Source organism: Pinus tabuliformis, chromosome 6 (assembly GCF_031772625.1).
Source record: "Pinus tabuliformis cultivar Carrire ecotype Pingquan chromosome 6, CPIR1, whole genome shotgun sequence".
In the NCBI taxonomy this organism is placed as follows: domain Eukaryota; kingdom Viridiplantae; phylum Streptophyta; class Pinopsida; order Pinales; family Pinaceae; genus Pinus; species Pinus tabuliformis.
In genome coordinates, this window is record NC_142292.1 from 856893699 (window position 1) to 856902732 (window position 9034).

Consider the following 9034-nt stretch of genomic DNA (forward strand, 5'->3'; position numbering starts at 1 on the left):
TTTTGAAACACTTTACCAAAAGCAAGGTGGGGTCACCTCTCAAGATGCATAGGAGTTGTTGGAGGATACTGTAACAATATTTTAAAAAAAAGGGAGAAAGGGGAACTAATGAAGGTTATCACCGAGAAGGAGATACAAGACATTATTTGGTGATTTCACCCTAACAAAGCTCCAGGTCTGTATGGATTCGTATTACACTTTTACCAAACGTGTTGACATATTTTTAAGTTTGATATTTTCATAATGGTAGAATTTGTCTATAAAAATGGATGAATGGGTGGTGGCATCAATTTCTCCTTTTTACCTATAATCTCCATAGAAACTAGCCCTACTTCTTTCTCTAGGTTTCATCGCCTTTCCTTAAGTAATATGCTTTATCATAAATCATTTTGAAAATTATTTCCTACAAACTGAAGCCTCTTCTTCCTTGCCTTATCTTTGAGAATCAAGGGGTTTTGTAGCCAAATGACAAATAGTGAGAAATATTATCTTGGTTTAAGAAGAAATTCACTCTAGCAAAAGTAGAGGAGAAAAAGGAATGGTTATCAAACTTGACATGGCAAATTTATTCGACCATGTCAAATATTCCTTTATGTTCGACATCCTCAAAAAAATTGGCTTTAGCGATAAATTTCTCTCTTGGATTGCTACATGTATCGTGTCACCATGATCTTCCTTTGTTGAATGGTCACCCCTTTGGCTTCTTCAAATCCATGCATGGCTTAAGGAGAGGGTGTCTTCTCTCCCCCTTTCTTTACATCCTTATGGTAGAATCTCTAACTAGGAAATTAGAATATGAAAGAAGAACAAAATCTCTTCTAGGAATCCATTTCATGCAAGATGTTAAAAAATAAATCACTTGTAATTTTTAGATGATGCCATTATTCTATAAGGAGTTTCCTCCATAATTGTTTCTAGATTAAAATCAGTTATTGACAAATTTATTGTTGCATCGGGTGCTTAATTAATGAGAGGAAAAATCATTTGTACGCATGGAATATGGCATTATCCTCTAGAAATTGGGTATATCAAGGAAGGATTCATTGGAAAAATTTAATTATTTAGGTATTCTTATCTATTTAAATCATTTCCCTCATCCTTTGTGGCAGCCAATTCTAGCCAAGTTAAAAGAAAAATTCACTCAATGGGGGGTGCATTAGCTCAACCTAGCAAGTCACCTTATTCTGATTAATTCCATTCTAGCTTATTTCCTCCTTTATCAAAATTTTCCCCTCTTGGATATTGTTGGGATTGGGTCATCTATGAATCAAGAAATACATAAATTTTATGGCAAGGGAGGGAATTCCAACTCGAAGAAACTTCAATTGATTAATTGGAAAATTGTGTGCACCCTGAAATCTCTAAGAGGTTTGGGAATAAGAGATCCCACTATTATGAATTTAGTAATTGGATCCAAGATTGTTTGGTGGATGGTATCTTGTTCCCCTGGTTGGTGGAAACAACTAATCCATCATAAATATTTAAGTGGGATTAGAAAATATTTCATTTGTGAATCCCTCCCCATCAAGGGGGCTCTCAAATTTAGATGTTGATATCATCTTCAATCCTATTAATTATCTCCAAGCTCACGTGGATTTTTGGGAATGGAAAATTGATCAATATTTGTTTTGATGGAATTATGTGACGTCCTCCATTGGAACAACATCATTTCCTTATTCCTTTTTGTGATTGGTTTGTATCCAAAAGGAAGGGTTCCATGTGGGATATTTCAAAGTAGTCTTAAGATGGATTGTGGATCAGTTGGAATTTTTAGGGTATCCCTCCTCATCTTAGTTCCCTTAGCAATGATTTGGCATCCCTTCTCTCATAATGTTCCCCCTCTTATAGCTTGGATGTGGATGAACATGAATGCAATTTGTTTAATTATTCTATTAAAAATGAATATGAATTGTTTCTATTCCCTAAAGGCATGCCTCTAAAGGGTAAATATGGCTAAAAATATGGCATTTGAATGCTCTTAGGAAAATCAAAATTTTATGCTAGTATTTATGTCACAAAAAAATTTTAATAGTAAAAAATATTATCAAAAGGGAAGAGCAGACCCCTCATGGTGTGAGCTATGTAGGTCAATTGAGGAAGGTATTGATCATTTATTCTTACACTTCCCCTTTCCCAAGAAAGTGTGGAATCTAGTTCTTCAAAATCTAAATTGAAAAGTTAATTATCCCCTCAACATTCATGGCCTCCTAGGGGATTGGGAAATATGTTACTTTGGTAGATTTAATGGGAATTCTTCCTTTATAAGAGTATGGAACACCCTCCCAAAATACATTTGTTAGAAGGTCTAGTTAACAAGAAACAATGCTATATTTCAGGAGGAAAGAATAGATCAAAATAATTTACAGTTGGGTCAACCATGACTTTATTGAGGGAGTCTTTAAATTCTAAAAAAAATCAAATCTTTAGATGTCCAAAATTTAGACCTCCTAGAATCAGAATGCTAGATGGTTCTTGGTATCAAGTTGGTACCCCTTTCGGCATTAGCCCGCAGAGCGTGGACCGAAGTCTCACCCGAAGCAGTATGGGGGGATCCTGGAACCAAGTTTCTGCACCCTGAGATGGTCGTGATGTTGGTTTATTCCTTTTGTTCTCCTTTTCGTGCAGGTCGTTAAGTTCGAGGGCTCTGTATGTCTAGCCCTTTTTCCCACCCTTCAATACCTCCACAAAGGGGTAAGATTGACCTTCGCATAGCCCTAACCTGCGGTTTAGGTACTTTCACAGTGCTAGGTCTCTTCTCCCTCCTTAATCCAAATAAAGTGGCAGTTAAGGCCCCCCCAAGGACTTTAAGTAATGGTTTTCCTCACAATGCAATTAATATCATTTCCTTTGATGGAGCATCCAAGAATAATATAGGGGTGGAAGGAGTAGGAGGTGGTGATTTTTTCACCCCAGAGAACAATATGAGTAGAATTTCTCTTGAAGATTGGGGCACACTTCTAATAACCAAGCTAAGGCATACACATTATTTCAAGGGCTCAATCAGGTAGTTATGATGGGCATATAAAATTTAGTTTTTATGGGATATCCATAATCATCCTTCAACACTTGATTACAAGATCTTATCCTAGAGACCTCAAGCTTAAAACACTCTTCATAGAAATATATCTCCCTACCAAAATGGTATTTATTCACGTATTGTTCTGTTAAGCCCTATATAAGCCCCATGTTAATCCTACCCTAAAACCCATTATTAAGCGCTAGATATTGAGTGCTTAAATTTCTATTATTATGTTGTTATCAAGGCCAGAACCCCTCATGATTCCATTTTTTTATAATTGTACTCATTGTCTCCTATATATATTGTTGACACCTAATCCTTGTGATTAGTTAAATATATGTACATAAATAAATGAGAAATTTGAACAGTCATCGGGAGATGAATTGAACAGTCTCTCCCTCATGTATATAATAGACCCACCTGATTGAATGAATAGACGAATCAGTTTTTGTTTTGTGGAGTTATTGCCTGGCCTGACATGGTATCAGAGCCAACTCCTTTTTTAGCTTTCACGCTCCTTGTAACTCCTCTGTCTGTCTGCCATATTCCTTACCTGCGCTCTCTGTCTGCCTGAAGGTGACTTTCCATGAACGTTTGCTGTTCTGCCATATTCCATTTATCAGACTTGCATCTGACATTACCTAAGTTATGAATAATTGCTCATTTGAATAAGTGCGTAGCGGTTTTGGAAGGCCATACAGCTCCAGTAAAGTGTATCAGTGCATGCATTGAGGATTTGTTGAACTGCTACCTGATGTATATGGGTAGCCTTGATGGGGAAATTCGAGTATGGCATGTATTGCATGAAGGTGTGGATGAAATGGACGGATATATCGATGTTCGCATTAGATTGAGTGGCCTTCATTCTCTGGTTTTGTAAAGCATCTCCCAATTCTATATTTGAAGGTTTGCGAAGTGAGTTTTGCCATTTTCTCTACTTTTTCAATGAAAACATTGTTGTTACAGTTATTATTAATACGCTGTTACAGTTATACGCACACACTTGGTGTCGAAAGCAGGGATATTAACACTCTATGTGAGAGATATTCACTGCTCCGTTGATATTAACACTGCGCGTGAATATTAACATTGCGCGTGAATATTAACATTGCGCGTGAATATTTGAGACAACATGATATGCATGGTTATGTTATTGTCCTGATATGAGTGGTTATAATACCTGATATGCGAGGTTATATTATATAATAAAATGTTACTAAATGTTTGGTGGAGGCAGAACGTCCATGATGCGTTGAGCCCTTTTAAAAGGAGGCCGTATGGTATGAAGAATTGGACTTGTGTGTTGCGTATGCATTGATTTTTATTGGTAGCCGTGTACGTTTTGCCATGCCCAGGATCAAGGTCTATGCCCTCTCACAGAGTCTTGTTTTATGAGGATGAGTTGTGCCAAGCTGTAGCTCAAAATACACTCCGCTGAATAGAAACGTATTTTGTTTCAAGGGCCTTAGTGCTTCTCACTCCTTGTGAGAGTTTCTTTTGTATATTTACAAGCATAGACAACAAATTCTTTTTGTCAGTGTTTTGATACATAGATTGTATTCTACGATAAGCTGAGATTTTGCTATACTATAGTTTTTGGCTGCAAAAGTAATAAGACTGCTCTCTATATCAATCTATTGTCCGAACTTTAAATGAAGACATGAATCATTCCTTCATCGCAAAAAAAAAGAGGCTTTTAATTTAGTCAATCTGTTGGTCGAACTGCAAAAAAAGCCATGACTCATTCATACATCGCAGTTTTAAATGGATGAAGTTGTATGAAATGATGGCATTAGGGCTTATGTTGTTAGTTGATGACATGACATATATTGCATAATTGCAGTTGATTCCATTTTTTGGAAAGTCATAGCAAATTATTATTAGTGTTTTGCTACGAATACTGTAATTATTTTTGGGCTCAGTTCGAATTTTTTATAATGGAGAAGTTTGTTGAAAAAGTGAAGGGTGTGGAAAAGAAGACAACTCTTCTTGCACAAAGAGAGGATAATCTTTCTCAAGATTCTTCCACGTTATCAGCACGAGGTAGAAGAGATTTCAGAGGCAGGGGGGGCAGAGACTTTCAAGGAGAAAAGGCAGATTTGCACTGCATACGCTGCAAAAGAAATGGATCACATGATGCCTCTACATGCAAGCTACCATGGGACAAAATTAAGCAGAAAAGAAACCAATAGAAAGGTAAAACTAATGATACAGACAAAGGTAAAGCACCTGAATCTGCTCACTATGTTGTGGCCCAATGTAACATTGGATTAAATGAAGATTTATTTAATGCTTCACTTGCTTCTTGGAAAAATGATTGGTTGCTTGATTCAGGGGCAACTTGCCACATGACTCATAGAAAAGATTTTTTTTTAAGATTTCACTGACAATGTTGATGGAGCAGTATACTTTGCAGATCAATCAAAAATCAAGCCATCAGGGCTTGGCACAATCAGGCTTAAACTACCTGGTCTTCTAGACTTTCTTCTGGATCATGTTCTATATCTCCCACAGCTCAAGAGAAACTTGCTGTCCTTGGTACACATCCGCTAGCAAGGTCACTCCATTCATATGTTTGATGGCAAGCTTGAGGTAAGAAAAGCATCTGACCACTCACTTGTCATGAGGGGAATAGAAGAAGAAAGGCTTCTCAAACTGCAAGGAACCTTTGCTCATGCACAACATTTCTCATACAATTCTCATCATGAAGAAGGTAAACTTCCATCAAGTTTATTATGGCATGCTATATTTGGACATTTGAACTATGACAGTCTCCGCTTATTGAAGAAAAATGGTGTTGCTAGTTTGCCTACAATTCCTAAGAAACTTAAGCAATGTGATGCTTGCATTCTAGGAAAGCATAGCAAACAGTCTTTTCATGATTCACATTCAAGAGCACATAGGAAACTTGAACTCATTCATTCAGATTTATGTGGTCCAATGCCTGTTCCTTCTGCAAATGGAAACAAATATATCATGACATTTATTGATGACTACACCAGAATGTGTTGGGTTTATTTATTGAAGAACAAATCTGATGCTTTTCAAACATTCAAGAATTTTCATAAATGGATTGAAAATGATGCAAAATCTCATATTGGGTCTATTCGCACTGATAATGGAAAAGAATACACATCAAATGAATTTGAAAACTATCTTCGCCAACATGGGATCAAACATCAAACAATTGTACCTTATAATCCCCAACAGAATGGTGTAGCTGAAAGAATGAATAGAACAATCTTAAATATGGTACGATCCATGCTTTTCTTAAAAAATGTAAAGATAATGTTTTGGGTTGATGCTGTTCTATGTGCTGCTTATGTAAAGAATAGATGTCCATCTAATGCTATAAGAAACAAGACTCCTTATGAAATGTGGTATGGACTTGTTCTTTCAGTAAAGCATCTCAGGGTCTTTGGTTCCACCTATTATGCCTTGATACTAAAGGTACATAGAAACAAACTTGGTGCTAGAAGTTGTAAGTGTATCTTTCTGTGGTACTCAAACACCTCCAAAGCATACCGCCTCTATGATGAAGTAAATAAGAAGTTTGTTGTATCTAGAGTTGTAATTTTTCTTGAATCATCCAAAACTGACAATGTTGTTGAGCGGCAACTTGATCGCTTGGATAGATTCGCAAAAGAAAAATCATTTCAAGAATTTGATAATCAGATTCCACATCTTGAAGGGGGGATTCTTATACTAGATCAACATGTGGAATATTCTTCTGAAGAACACTCTCCCCCGCATGAAACTCCAACAACGGATCATGCTTTAAGTGATGTAATTGATAGAATTGGGAGACTCAATCTTGATTCAGTCCCAACTCAATCAACGGAGCAGCCTGGACTATCTCAAAAAGGTCCCCCAAAGTGGTTGAAAAAGACACTTGAAAGTGTTCATCCTGATGAAGTTGGAAAGACAGGAACCAGAAATTCAAACCGGCAAAATGGAGGTGATGTAGATGACTCTAATTCACCTGTTGATATGGATGTTTCTTATGATTGTGAATTGAACTTGTCTACAGGTTTTGAACCAACTTCCTTCAAAGAAGCTGCTTCTTATGATGAATGGAAAGAAGCAATGCAAAAGGAGTATGATGCCCTCATAAAGAACGACACTTGGAAGCTGGTTGATCCTCCATTAGGAACCAAACCAATTGGCTGCAAGTGGGTCTACAAGAACAAGTATAAAGCTGATGGCTCACTTGACAAGCACAAAGCTAGGCTTGTGGCAGAAGGTTTTGCACAGAAGGAAGGGGTTGATTATGAGGATACTTTTTCCCCCACAGCAAAATGGGCTACCATCCGGACACTCTTTGCACTAGCAGCTCAGAACGGTTGGAAAGTCCATCAAATGGATGTAAAAACTGATTTCTTGAATGGAGATCTAAAAGAGAATGTTTTTATGTCCCAGCCTGAAGGATTTGCTGTGAAAGGACATGAACATAAAGTATGCAAACTTGTGAAGTCCTTGTATGGCCTGAAACAAGCACCGCGAGCCTGGTATGAAAAACTAACTGAGCATCTTCTAAAACTCAATTTCAAACATTTTGATCTTGAAGATGCAACTTTATTTGTCAAGAAAGTTGGCAAAACAGTTGTATATATTGTGGTATATGTAGATGATCTTTTGATGACATGGAACAATGAAAGCTACATTGCATCCATGAAGAAGGAATTGGGGAAAAGTTTTGAAATGACTGATTTGGGCTATGTTCATTACTATCTTGGCATTGATGTAACCCAACATCCAAAGTCCATATTTCTTTCTCAAAAGAAATACATTGGAGATCTGTTGAACAGGTTTGGCATGACAGAGTGCAATCCACTTACTACTCCAATGGAACAAAACTTAAAGCTCACATCTATTGAAGGAAAGGAATTTGAGGATGCAACAAAGTATAGACAACTTGTAGGAAGTCTCAACTACCTTACTACTACCAGACCAGACATTTCATTTGCTGTTGGAATCCTCTACAGGTTTATGCAAAAGCCTTGTGAGGGACATTGGTCTGCTGCAAAAAGAGTTCTAAAGTACTTGAAGGGAACTCAAGACTTTGGAATCAAGTACACACAGGTGGATGACTTTAGCTTGATCGGATACTCTGATTCAGACTTCGATGGAGACAAAGAAACTGGGCCATCTACTTCAGGATATGCTATGAGTCTTGGATCAGGAGCTGTCTCCTGGAGATCACGCAAACAATCAGTTCCAGCAGATTCCACAACAGAAGTAGAATACGTGGCAGTAGCTGAAGCAACAAAAGCAATTGTGTGGCTTAGGAAAATTCTTGAAGATTTGCAGGTAAAACAATTATAATCAACTCCACTCATGATTGACAACATCTCTGCAATAAAGTTGGCAAAGAACCCAAAGTTCCATGATCGAACAAAGCACATCAATACTAAATATCATCTGATTCGACATCATGTTGAGGCCAAAACAATCCATCTCCGTCATTATTCCACAAATGAGCAAATTGCAGACATCTTCACCAAAGCGCTTGGAAGAGAAAAGCTTGAACAATTCAGAACGATGCTTGGACTCACCAACATCCCTTCAGATTAAGGGGGAATGTTGACACCTAATCCTTGTGATTGGGTAAATATATGTAAATAAATAAATGAGAAATGTGAACAGTCATCAGGAGATGAACTGAACAGTCTCACATTCATGCTTGGAATATGGCGCAAGGGTGATTTCCTGAAAGAGAGATTTGGTTCAAACCAATCTATGGTCGGGTGGTACATGGAAGTACTCGAATTAGTTGGTACTTTCATATGTTAATAAGAGTTGTTATCTATTATGATTCATATATATTTTTTGAAAATGTGTTGGTGATATTATGGTTGGGATGCCATGGTTTATATGCTGGTTATTTTCTGGTTATATGTTGTTTATATGATGTGTACATTTTATGGCTCAGGTTACGAATTGTTTAACTATTGATTTGTTGATGAAAGTATGGAATAATAAGTGTTGTTGCATATATGGGGAGAGGAAATAAGG